Genomic DNA, 14,838 nt, shown 5'->3' on the forward strand with positions numbered 1-14,838 from the left:
TTGCAAGCCAGCTTTTATAAACGTAGAAATATGTTACATATTTCTATGTTTAGAAAAGATGGCTTGCATAGTACACAAACCATAGTAAGGTACGCACACAAATATATAACATTTATATATATTTGTGTGTATACCCTATGATTTGCATACTTTTTAGGCCATGCCCCTCCCACAAGCCACGCCCCCAAATGAGGGCCCCCCTCGATTTCTTACCCCACTTAAAGCCCTGAGTCTGCACACATACTGTTATGAAATCTACTGTGATTCAGTGTGATTCTTTTTTTTTTTTAATTAAACATTGTTTAATGTTTAAATTGCATTTCTTGGTCAACTAGGACCATGAGCTTCCCTAAAACACAATTATTTGTCACATAGGACCCTGTGATTTCTTAGATTGCTTTGCTTATTTTCCTAAAATATGAGATACTTTTTATAATTTCACTTCTTGGTCGCCTACGATATTGTAATTGTTTTAATTGCATGTATTTGTCACCTCTGACCCAATGGCCCTTCATGCATTGCCTACTATGCTGCTCGCAATCCTGCTCTTCCGCTCAAGATTCACTTGCTCTCTCCCATGGCCTCAACGTTCTTTCTTCCCCTCCCTTCCCTCAGTGCCCCCTTTTCTACCCCGGTCTCCCCATGACCATGTTTTATCCACCTTCCAAACACCACTCTGACTCGTCCTCTCTCTCGCAACCTAACATCATTTAACTTACCTGTCTCCACTTGTCTACTACAGCAACTATCTTCTCTACCTCTTCTCCACCCATTGACCTCACCCCGGGTCTCTGAAATGTCCAATCCGTCTTCAATAAAACATTCTTCATCATATATTTATTTGACAACCATAATCCCAAGGTCTTTGTGATGGCTATTAGTGAAACCTGGATTCCTGACATTGACACCACTTCCCTGGCATCCCTTAAAGCTAACTCACCTATTTCACTTACTTAAAAAATAAAATAAATAAAAAACATGGTGTTGTTGGTCTCAGTCATGATCAGTAAGGACACACCATTGCCACCCTTTACAATCTGTAATTTCACTAGCTTCTCACTTGAGCCAACCCTACCTTACTCTCTCCCATCTCTTGTGCCCCTACAGACCTGTTAATGACTTTACCTATGACACTCAACCTGAATGTGCTCTTTGACAGCAACATGAAACTGCCATTTCATCACAGCCACTGGCACTATAAACACACTGCCCACACCTAATGCGCCATTCATGTAAAACACATAACTAATGTTTTCCTCTGCAGAATGGCTCTCTGCCTGAGCCTACATCTTGGTCTACCACGCTTTTCTTTTTCTCCCCTCAGCGTTGTTAGCCACAACCTTTTGAACCCAGCCAGGTTCACACCCACCACTGCCGACAGCATAGTGGTGCTGGCTGGCTGTGCGTGCAAAAATGTTCTTTCTTTAAATCTGTACTGCTCATCTATAAGTCCATCCATGGAATAACCTCACTGAATGCATTTCACTGTGCTCTCCCTCTTGAACTCTTCACTTATCATCTCTTCATAACATTTTAGGAACCTGCTGACGTGTGCATTTTTTCTCATTTGCTCTTTTTCCATACTTAACACCACTCCACTGGAATGCTCTCCCTCCGGCCATCAAAGCCATCATCTCTTCAGGGAAACTCTCCAGAACGAGGTGAAAGCTCACCTGCTAGCAAGGAAAGGAGCTCCTCAAACTACCCCTACCTCCGATTCAGGCTAGCTTCCGCAAACAACGTTTTCTGAAATCTGCCCCTCCGGATACATATTGCAAATAACATAATGTGTCCATTCCCATTCCCTGGATCATGTTCCTGCTCGTTCTCATTCACCGCACGGCATACCTCATGCAGTCTTACTATTCTCTTATGTAAAGGCTCCTCACCTTAGGACTGCCTCTGCTGTCTTCTATTGGCTACTTTGTAGGTACTTTCTGTTCGAAATTACACCATTTTCTTAAATAAACCGAAACAAATTCACATTCACATTTGCTTTTTGTACTATTGTTATGGTTAGTTGTTTGAATAAACATATTTCTACTGGACATTACTACAAATAGCACATCTTTGTAAACTGCTACTACTCTTTTAAGTTATTAACAGGAAGATGCCCTTCCAATATTTATCGAAGTGGTTACCTTCCAGTAATGTTATTTTGAACGTGTGGAAGTCACGGAAATAGAGAAAACATGTTTGCAAAAACATACATGATCTTATTCATATTACATTGCTCTAGGCAAGGGGTTCCAAAGGGATTCCTCAAGCAGGGCAGCCAGGATTTCTTAAATCAGACGAGAGGATTAGAAAGATGGTAAAATTGGAATCTTGAGCTCAAGTTTGTAGGGTTTTGGTTAATGAGGTAATGGAGAAGCAGCCATAAAGATGTGAAAGAGAAGCACTTTTCAAAAGGCGTCCTATGAAGGTAACTGAGCACCAGCGTGCTATGATCTTGGAAAGGAGTGTCTAAAACCAAGCATGCAGCTGCATAATGAATCGACTGTCTCTTGTACCAATGGGGGCTCATTTTCCCCAGACGGTGGATGACGGAGAAAAAGACGGGTATAAAGGTCTTACGCCTATCTATGCCTCATTCACACTCATAGAGATTTTCACTGTTTTTGCACGTGGCGTGAGGGGGAAGAACGGCCAGTTTGAGATTTGTTCATGCTTGTGTAAAACCAATGTTTTTCTGGGTGATCCAATGGCTTTTTACACAAGCAAAAAGCATGCAGATTACATAGGAAATCAGTGTAAACGCTGTCTGCCATGCATACATGTTACATTAATAGGACTTCAAGAAATATGTGTACAAGTCTAGTTGTCAGGGTGCACTAAATCTGTATTGCCAGCTAAGTTAGTGGATACACTGAGGCAAACAAAAGTATAACTCTCTCTGACGCTTAAGCACACGGTGGGCCAATACATCCTATAGTCATGTTTCTGTGATAGCAAATCGATGCAGGTTAATGCTATCAGTAAGGATACACATATCCAGGTCATGATTATCCATGGGTCTTGCTTTAATAAGCATGGAATTTGGGATCAGATTTTTTGAGTGGATTTAGGAGAACTTGCTACCAGAGGAATATAGCTTCCATGCCCCGGCTGGGGGAATACATGGGTTTTAATGGCCCGCCAGCACGAGCTTTGGTAGACCCAAGTGAAACTGACATGGAAAACATGTTGCAAAATGGCCTCCGTAATCTGGTCAGGTATAGATTTCAGTTAGCGATGGGTGTTAAATGGGTGGGACACATAGCCAAACTACATAAATCCATCCTCATATGCCAACCTGCAGTGAAAAGCATTGAAACCCTGTATTCAAATCCCCTATTTCAAGCTCTCATGTTAATGCTCTTATTTTAATGACAACAGTTTCGGCTTTATAGGTACCACTTTCAGCGTCACTCAATAGCCAAACTAATAAAAAGGAGGAAAAAGTGCCACCCGGGAAGGGCCTCGTGTGGCTGGAACCTGGGCGGGGATTGTGTAATCTCACCCACTGTTCAGCCACCTTATTAGCTAAGCACCCTTCCCTGGGTGTGAATAGCAGAGCTACCAGTAAAAAAAATTCAAGAAAGGATGAAATTGTACCAGAGCAACATTTTTGCGAGGATAACATATAGATGCTGCCTGCTTCACGTGTAACTAAAACCCATCAGGTTAGTTTGTGGTCTGGCCTTATAGGAATGTATGTTGGAAATCATGAACTCATAGCGTTTTGCCTGTTTCCTCATATACAGGACCTCAAAGTTTGTTTTGACAGAACATTTTCTTTCAACGATGTGATAAATGTGTATTAATGGTGTGTCTCACCTGTGAGAAGAAAATGTGAAATAAAGATAAACATTATTTTTATTTAAACTGCTAATTTTCTGTACATAGAACACAATATCACAATAGATGATTTGTGTTATTCAGTCTCATGTCATCAAGAGTAAATACACTTTCCCAAAATGTACCATTTCTTATACGTCTCTATTGATCAGTTACCAAGCTGTTATAATTGTTCCGCCTGTAATATATTGAGAACATGTGAGAGTTCCTTTCAGCATCCTAGAATGTACCATCTTCAGCATAAAACGTCATACTCTGCGCAGACAATGAAGACATTTTAGTAATGAAAATAACAGTTAACCTAACATGTGGATCCAACTTTGAATATTTAAGAAAACATACATATCTCAATGTGATGCACAGCTGTACTGCCATGCGCTTGTGCAATTGGGCATCTCACTGTGGCACACGGGTTTAGTAAGAACGCCACCCAAAATGTGTCATGTGAAAGAAAGCACACGAAAATATTCCTGCAAAACATGCACAAGAACTGTGAATTTTACATTGTACCTGACAAAATGTACTTACTTTCACTGCATCCATCAGATGGACAAGTTTAATGCGAAAATGCTGTTAAGCGCGTCATGAGGTATCAAACTGTACACATTGCTGCAGATATAGCAAAACAAAGCGCGTAACTTTTGTTTAAAAAAAAAATCAAAAAGTCACAAACCAGGTCGTCTCAATCACGTCATCTGCCGGTATCTGAAGGCAGCAAGTCAACCAGGAGCACCAAGGAGAACAGGATTGCATTCAAGGAAACCCAGGATGGACACAATGCTGACATAGGGCGCAGAGCCAAAAACATCAGCGATGCTAAGATTGATGTGATCATTAACTGTAAGGGGTAGCACTATTTAACTTACATGGACACATGGTAAACATGACAATTAAAGTTCCCTTTGGGAAGAACTCACTACTAATGTCAATGCCCTGGGAGGAGACCACTCGCAGATTATACTGTGAAATCAGCGGGATAGTTTGTGGTGGGAATGCTAAACTCATTTGCAATCACATCTATTTGTGGGCAAGGCATAGCTGCTCCAAATCCGCGTTAGCCTTACTAATATCCCATTGCCTAGTGCATGTTCACACAGATGTGTAGTGATCTACTATTGTGCAATTAGTCTCCCTGCCACAGGATGCATATCACAATATCCATAGGCCTGTCAAAAACGGAAGTCCTCAAGTTATGTTTATCATGTATGGACATGTCTTGTCTTTAAGAGTGGAAACCAAGGAGGTCATGGGAACATTGGGAAAGCACGCCATAGTCACAGTGAATGACAGACAGCCATGGGCATAGGACATGGGGGGACAGGCAGGAAAAATTCCCCCCACAATTTTAAGTGGGGGGATATAATGGCATTTATCCCCCAGTATAAGTAAGTGTCTTGTCGTGACCAGTGCAGTGCACTGTGTCTCTGCACTGTCTGCAGTTGCATCATGCAGTCAGCGTGCAAAAGTACAAGATCTGAAGACTGTCTGCAGGCTAAAAGTACTTCTGCCTGCCGTGCACCTGCGCATTTGGAACGTGGCCGGGGAACAAACTGCACGTGCCCCTGTGCAGTGCACTGCTGTGCAGCCTCAGCCTGCGTTTTTCCAGAATGGAGTGGAGGAGCAGCCCAGCAGCGACGCACGTTCGTGCTGACTGAGATGGCTGGGCAGAATTATCGAGGGATTGAGACAGAGACTCGACTCGCCTCGAGCTACCTAAGGTAAGTGAAGTGTCATAGTGTGGTGTGTGTGATGTCGTGTCTGGCCCTGCTGGGCAGATACAGTTATTTCCTTATGTTCACCATATATGTCTGCATATTCTGCCTGAATAAATTATACACGCAGTGCCCCCCTCTCCCATGTGCGCCTGGCATGGTGACAATGTATTCATTGTAAACAAGAATCCATGAGGGCAGACAAATAATGCACAGCGGCGGCACACCAAATAATATTTAGGTTAGAGTGGGAGGTACATGGGATTATGTAGACCGAGAACTAAACTAAATAAATTAGAATCCTTTGCATAACCAGAGAATGTTCTCGAACTCACGCCAATGGAGGGCCCTGATGTGTGATGCTGGCCCATTCAAGGAGTATGATGCACTGCACAGCCATGGATGTCATTAAGTAACCCAATTGTTCTATGTGAATCACTATACTCCTGACCCCGGAGGTTGTTGTGTTGGGGTTTGGGTCCACCCCAGGGACATTCGTTTAAGGGAGCCTGGGGGAGTAATGGTCAATATGAGAAAGTGTATTTTGAGGAGTTTCTTTCAACAGGTCCTATGTGTTACTGATGTGTTGCCGAAGGAGGTGGACGTGTTTCAGTGGTGCTGCCAGAATCTTCTGTGTGTTCAGCGTGGTCATAGGTTAGGGATGACCAGCACTGGCCCGTGACGTTCTCTACATCACTGTGAACTTATTACACTCCAGTCCCCACCTCTGCAAGCTTTAAGCACCTACCACGAGTACAAGGCTGCATTCCTGGATACTAGTAAAAGCCCTGATTCTCTCTAGGCTGGACTATTGTAACAGCCTCTATCTAAATCTGCCTGCTTCTACTCTCCACCCTCTGCAACTTATCCAGAACAGGACTGTAAGACTTGGCCTCAAGCCCAGGGATTGTATCTCTGCAGGACTGAAATCTCTGCGCTGGTTCCCAGTGGCTGCGAGGATTAAGTTCAAAACTCTGCATCGTTCACAAGGCCTTCTGGGTCATGGGGCCTCAATACCTTCAACTCTCTCTACCCAAATATCTTCCTACGTGAGTTCTTCACTCATCCACATCCACCTCCCTCAGGGTCAGTCACTTTCTCAAGCAACTAGTTGGTGGTAGAACTCTTTCTTCGGCTGGTGCCTCCCCCTGGAACAGCCTCCTTTAAACTTGAGGAGAACCATCTCCGGTTCCGGAAGCACCTCAAAACCTTTCTCTTTGCTTCTGCTTTTTCTCCTCCTCTCCTCTGCTGACCTCCTGGCTGTAATCGGTCTGCACCGGCTACCTGGACACCCTCTGATTCCCGGGCCCATGTCCTTCCCCTGCCAGCGTCACACACCTGCACTGCCCACCTGGCATCCCCTGCACTTGGCGACTGTTTCTGTATCCTTACAGTCCCCTATCAGCCCTTGACTTCCGATGCCCGCACTTAACCATGCACTTGCCACATGCTGGCCATTTACTTATTTATTGCTCATCTTTCCCATGTACTGCACTGTCCCTGCCCCCTTCCCATGCACTTGCGTGATCTGAATGACAACTGGCCTAGTAAGATCGTTGTCTGTCTTGCCTCTGTTCCCCCTCCCTCGCCTCGTCGCGCCTTGAAACACTTGTGTATAGGTGCCTTTTAAATGCTATATCATATCATATCATCATATCATATCACTACCCACCACAGTAAAGTCGTCATACTGCTTATAAGTACACACTCTCACACTGTCCATCAGCGCAAGCTTCTGACGAAGCCAACAAGTGCAAGGTCATCACACTGCCAACCAATGTAAGGGCATCCCCTATTTCCCAAAGCAAGCTTTTCACAAGGTCCAATTCATCCTTGCCTTATTTTGGGTGTCTGAAATTACGCCATATTTCTGGGTGTGTCAAACTAGGAAATCTCGTTGGGTACCTAGGACTGAAGTCCCTATCTGTGGTCTGGTGTAAAGACACCTATTGGGAAACCTGGAGCATGCAAAAGCACCTGGCTGGTGTCCGACTGCGAGATCTTTGTGGGTATAGAGCGGCTGCCGTGCACTATATTACAGAGCTTCATTTACGACGACACAGAAGCGCAACCTAGCCTGCTTCCAGTTTATAAACATGCGCGTCGGCTTCATTTTGCTTATGGATTCTTTATGACCCATAATTTGATTGATGTGGTAGTTTGGTGGTGGACCTTTACCTTTTGCTCTACTGCAAATTAATTTCTCTTCATCTTTGCTTGATTTGAAAAGGCACTGGTTGGGGTCGGGTTCATTTGAACAATAAAATAAATGCCCTGGAGATTTAGTGAACTAGTCTCTGGGATCTTTTTTTCTTTGTACATAATTTGGTGTAAGCAAAAATTGAATATATTTTTCCAGCCTGTCCCACCACCCCAGATTGTATGTGTCTCCTATGCCCCGGCAGACAGCCCATTTGGTGACATACCAATGTGCATACAAGTAAGACCATATCATTGCACATGTTCATAGTGACAAAGTGACAGATATGTGTGGGGTCACATGAACCATATCTGTTGCTATCAAGTTGATCAGACAACGTGGCAAGATGTCAGGCAAAGATTATGCTCAATTCAGAAATGCAATTAAGACTAATGGCATGTTCATATGAATACTATCCCTCATCAATGGCTTTTCCCTAATCCACACAGATGCCAAACCACAGGAAACCTTTATCTTGTTCATTGCTCCAGACATACCTCCTCTAGAGAGGTAGGGTGAGGAAATAAAAATGGAGGAAGACACAAGTGCACTGACAGAGGGAATGCACCTTTCCTGGTTGGTATCTTCAGATGATGGAGCAGCACCAGTATAGGTGCTGGAGTTAGTGCACATTACAGATGTCACTAACCCTGTTAACAACTTGTCTGCCCCTCCCCCATTTCTCAGATCCCCAGATGAGAACAAAGGATGTCTCACATATACAGGGGGAGAAAAAAGACCAAGGCTTATGAGCCATCAGTGTGGAAGGGGAATTGCTCACCAGAATGTTTTGGCAGTATTGCAACATAGAATTTTATTGCTGTATAGCCATACTGAATTGTCTAATTAACGCAGCATGGGGACAGCACCTCAGATGTATTGGGACAGTCCATATAAGTATGATGATTTTAAATGAAGTACACTGTATTTAATGCTGGATGCACACATAACTCATTGTATTTATTTGTTATCTCGTGTTTACATGTGCTATGTGATTGTGTGTTTTGTTCCACATGTGGGTGCCCTGTCAACATTTTTTCATTGTCAATTTATTTTTACACCTGAAATCAAGACGACTGTGTGTCATTTCATTGAATAATGATATGATGAATGAAATGACTGGTTGACAATATGTTGATGATATTTATGGATGGTTAAAAAATCATAAGGATATTTTTTTGTTAACAAGCTAGGTCATGTGGCGCTGATGAATGACGAATGGTCCGAAATGCATAGGCCTTTTCTTGCTCTTTGCATCGAAAATAAGCAACATTTTTAGGTTAAATGTATCGGATTAAAAACGAATGATTGGACACAAATGGACAAGAACGATTTTTTTTAACTTGATTTATTTGATATTCTGATAAACAAAAGGAACTTTTCAGAAACTGATTAACCCTTCTTGGACATTAGGGTGTGCGTTCCACACCGATGGCTCATTAGCCTTGGTCTGTTTTCTCTGCATATATTTATAAGTACCTTGCACGGTGGTACTTGACAGAGGACTGCACCCCACATAAGTAACAAAACGGACAGACCCTTAAATTACTAAAACAATCTAATGAGCTGTGCCCACTCACCTCCACAGGTAATCTTTTCACACATACAGGCCCCACCAAAGTCCGAGGACCACCTGGGAAGAACAAACCCAGCAAAACTAGTTTTCTATCTACACACAATCGACTTCAATGACATTGACACTGTGTGAGGGCTGCCTTGATATGGGCTCTGACCTGGCTGCTAACACCCACATCCTAGTTGAAGAGGCTAGGTAGACCCAGAAGGAAGGAATACACTAAACCACACAGCTCATAGTAAGATGTGACTGCAGATGGAGCAACATGTGGCCATTGCTTCTTCACACAATGGCTACAGCGTTTGAGGGCTACATTGCAGTGATGGTCTCCAGTTCAAGCAGTAGCAGCACATTCAGTTTGCCATCTATGGCCGAACATGAACAACCTATTCATACTGAGCTTGCCATGTCTTCTGACAGAGCAGAGTGGTGGTTTCTGCACCAGGAAATGTCCCCCGTTGCCATGTGCTCAATTGAAGCCATTTTGCTTTCAGCTTATATTTGGACTTTGTTTTTAGTTTAGACTGGGACATGAATTCTTATATTTTTGATTTCTGTATATAGTAGGTCTGATGATAAGAAGGGAATACAATTGTTTGCAACTGAACTGTACGTTTAATCTCCTTTTTATTGCAAAAAGGCCCCCGTTGTTTTTGAATTGCCACTGGTAGTAAATGTGTCATCGCATTCATGATTGTGGTGATCTGTTTATGTTGATGAACAGGAGGTTGGTGAAGTTGGGACACATTTTGGGTGATCTATGCCAGGGGGATGTGTGCATATGCCTGCTACAATGAAAGTGGTCTCCCTCATGGTATCTTCTGATTCTTTGTCACTGTTCAATATTGCTGTTCACATCTAGGACAGGGGTAGGGATTTGCATTTGACAAGCATTGGCAAATCATCTGATTGGCCACTTTCATGTCGGATACAATAACTGGCCACTGGCTTGCTCAAATTTGCATCATGCATGCACATGCAGCACTAACACAGTCCCTGTCTGAAACACACGCCTGCTTATGTGAAGTATCTGGCAACATATAACCCTTATACCTGATTCTGTGTTCTTCAGTCCATTTACTGCAGCATGTGTGCAGCAGTGTTACCTTGCTGGCCTCTGCCCATTGAACTCCTGAAAGGGGTATCTATGTGTCTCCACAGGTGGTTAACACTGTCTCCATGAGAGTGTAATCACGTGGTGTTCAATGCCATATGTCCATATGTGTGCGGTAAATGTAGAATGTAAGGATTTAACAATCACCTATGTATTGCAGAATTGTCCTGCCTTGAATTGCTGGTAAGTGTAAGAGTGTTGGTAGATGTAGCTGCCAAGGGTAGATCCTGGGTAGTATGCTTTCATATTAAGGGCGATGTTGCTTACATCAGACATCATTTGTACATTCACAGAATTACACTGCCTCCTGTTCTTGGAGTGATAATGGTTCAAACGGGTATACGTGAATAGAACTGTACATCCCCAAAAACCCAACTATATCGTAACATGTCCTCACTATTCCTGCCCTTGTGCATGCACCATGAGGTTTAGCTATATGTAGCCTGGCAGATGCAAGTATAACATTCAGCACCTGATGTAGCCCTGTGAGTGTGTGGACTGGGAGATGCCTGGTGTGAGGCTACTGGTCCTGCAGAAAGAACCCATTGTGAGAGAATGCAAGGCTGCAATAGTGGTAGTATATGACACCCTCACATACTCAAATTGCAAGTGAAGTGTGGAAAATAATACCTTAAAATGACCTGTTCTTATTAAAGCTCAAATATGGTAATCATCCTCATTGCAATTATTTCCCTCCTCATTCTCATGATCATATAGAGCAGTGTGATGCCCATTTCGGAAAGGTGTGTCTGCTTCAATGTGCTGGGCCTGTATACTGTGTTATGTGTTCTGAATTGAGAGGGTATGATCACTTGTTTTGGTGGTGTGGTAAGGCAGAGCAATGACAGACCTGACAATAAAGAGTACATCTCATAAACTATTAATTCTCAAGTTTGTCAGAAAATGGGTTGGTTGGTACAAATGTCTGTAAAATCTTGTGTATGAATTATAAATGATAAAGATCTATCTAAAGAAACAGTGTGACAATGTAACAATATATTTGTGGGTTTGATCCAGGGGTCCAGTCTCTTGTTGTTTCAATGGTCCTTAAACAGGTTCCCAAAATGTATTCTTAGAAGTCCTTGTTCCTCTGTGGGACCCTGTCAATAACACGTCTTCCCTTATAAGGCTTCCAGGAGGATGACGAGTAGAGGTAAGGCCTGCCTTCTCTATAGGCCATCCTGCTGTCTCATAAATATATGACAGAAGCAAGGAGTCCTACCGGGAAAGATTGGTCCAGGTACTAGAGGCAAAATCCTGCACAACAGGATGGAAAATCCTCCAGCCGGTTTTGACTGGTCAACTGTGTAATTCACACTGCCACAGAGAAATAGGATGCCAAGGAGGGGATCCACACAGAGAGCTCCATGTAGCATCTCAAAATAGGAGCAAAATTCCAAGGGAGGTCCTGCAAGGTGAGCCACTAACCATGAAGGGCGAGAGCAGTATTAGTTTGGAGGAAGCTGGAAAGTCAGTAGCTATCGGGGAGACCAGCCGAATAGGAAAACAAAAAAAAAAGGGAAAAGATCTAGAAAAGGGCCAGGAGGACAGAAGGCCTGAGTATCTTATCAATAAAAACACCCTCAACAATAGGGAGACATTGTTAATACCCCTCAAGTTCCATGAAAGTAAATCAATTTTGCAAGCGATCATGCCATCAGAAAAAGCTGTTAATCAATGCAGGCTTAGAAGGAAACATTTTTGTAACCATAAGGGGATCACCAATATACAGTCACACAGAGCCAATAACCCCACCTGTGCGCCGCTTTCCAAGCATGGCATGCAATAATAACTGCTTGCAATATCTAAAATATAGCAGAGCAGACTGATGACATCAACACGTACATAAACACCTTGGTTAACACACAGCTGTACAAGTAATCTGGAGCAACACCTGTAAATCACAAATGGGCCCCATAACAGAATCAACAAGGATGGACAGAGACTAACTTTAATAAAGTATCATTTGCAATACATTTTTCACTCTCAGCCACACAGGCAGGAGAAGCACATACAGCAACATCTGTTGGCTCAGGGTTCACATGATGCCTTCCAATGTCTGTCAAACATCTCTGCGGCAACACTGTAATCAGGATAAAAATACAACCGGGTTCCATTGTGTGTGATATATCCCTATGCACGCTTTCAGGAAGTACATTCACCTTATCCTGGTGGTGCAGCAGATTGTTGATGATAGCCCGAGGTGGTGCACCAGGGGCTGGAAGCTGAGACAGAGACATACTGGCCCTGTCGACAATCACGCTCTTAAGTGGCGTCAACTCCAGAAATAGTGAAGGAAGAAAGCGCTCTAGGAACTTCTCCATGTTGCCCCTCTTTCAACCTAGCCCAGAAGGCATTCATTGAGTTATGAGTTACGTAGCACTTGCACGTCTGTGCACACTCAATGGTCTTTTCCTAGTTAACTTTGATGCAAACAAAGTCAACGCTGACATTCCTTGCATCTTAGAACACGATAGGCTATGGGCACTGTACACCCCTCCTCTAGATATGTACCCTGTACCTTAAAAAAGAAAAAATGTAAAAATAAAACCAATAAAAACACAACCTATAACAGATCTCCCAACAATACTATTAAAGAAACAACAACCAACTGCTTCTCCATCAAATAATACAAATACAAAACTGTCTAATACAAACTCAACTGCACTCCATCAGAAGACAAAGAGACAATTATCTTTTCTCAAAAAAGTACTGCAGGCCCATCAAAGGATGCAAAGGCACAACTCTCTGGTCCATTGAAATTCAGCAACACAACTGGGGTAAATTGCTATGCAAATGTAACAATAAATCTTCTCTTCCAATTGCCACCTATCGTTCACAACATTTACTTAAACGGCTCGGACCAGCTGACTTTGCAGATGCTCGTCCTTCATAGAAATGCCACAAGTAATCCTGACAACACTTACAGTGTCTCAGGTATAAGGCAAGAATTGGACTACTGTGCACGAATGCTAACTATTACCATAAACACACAAGAATTACTAATGCACTTACTACAAGTACTGGAAACAAAAAACATCCCAATGAATGAAATCTTCCAGATTTCACACATGTGAAAAGATATAGGCACTCTCTGTAACCATGTTTCAACAAAAGAGAACATTCCCAACAAGCGATTTCTATATGTATGCATACCAAATTGGGAAACCATTCAATTTCAACAGCTTGAAAAATTAAAATCTTGGCATTGTATGCCCTTTATGCAATTCAGACAATTGTTCCAGCATAAAAATAAACTCACATAGCCAATATGTCATACTAATGCTCTTAAGGTACAATGCAGATGGTATGATATGATATGATATGGCATTTGTAATGCGCCTATACACAAGTGTTTCAAGGCGCGACGAAGCAGGGAGGGGGAACAAGGGGAAGACAGACAACGATCCTACTAGGCCAGGTGTCATTTAGATGGCGCAAGTGCAGGGACCAAAAATAACTGTAAGCTCACTAGCTTTACACACGGCCAAGTATCTATTGGCAAAAACAACTTCACATCAGTAGGCATAATATATATTACACTGGTGCCACAACCACTTCAGGCACACTATGCTGCATTTGTCAAAAAAACAAGTGGTTGGTTTCAATGTAACAAATTGCCTGTTGCTCTAAAACATTGGTTACCTAACCTAACATATACATACTTAATATTCCTCCAACTCAAATTAACCCACTAATCTGTAGCACAATCAACAGTTAGAAAATGCCAACATGTATCTAACTACTTCAAAAATGTCCTTCATTACAATACACTTCAAATAAGCCATCACAATTCTTGTTACTACAAAACTTCTTCTGAAGGCTAATGCAGTTCAAATACGCCAACAGGTATCTTACTACTTTAAACATTCCCTTAATGACAACATACTTCAAACAAACATACTATCACACTTATACTCACATAATTGTAATCATTTTTTTATTCCTGTATAGATTTTTTTCCCAATGTCTGAATGATTATTTAATGTCAATACAACAACAGTGTATCATACACTAATTTTGTACCAAACATAGTACATAGAATGTAATGTTTAGAAGGGTCAAAAAAAGTAAATGAATATGAAAAATTGTATGCAATTAAAGCTCTTAAACTATCCTGCTTAACAAATTGTACTGTTCTTTTCCACATAAAATGAACCAAAGATTCCAGCTCCATTACTGTGTGCAACTAAGTAACCATACCAAACATGAACAAATACATAATCCATACTCACTATCCTCAATTGTACTACAATCATAAATATCATATACAGTTCAATTATATCACTCCACCATATTACAAACACTTTTGACACCCACAACATTACCTATAATGACTATACACATTTTACTGCTATGGTGGTTCTGGCTGGTGGCCAGATTCTTGGGGCCATGT

This window comes from Ambystoma mexicanum, chromosome 7q (genome assembly GCF_040938575.1).
Source record: "Ambystoma mexicanum isolate Mex_15411 chromosome 7q, UKY_AmexF1_1, whole genome shotgun sequence".
Taxonomy (NCBI): Eukaryota; Metazoa; Chordata; class Amphibia; order Caudata; family Ambystomatidae; genus Ambystoma; species Ambystoma mexicanum.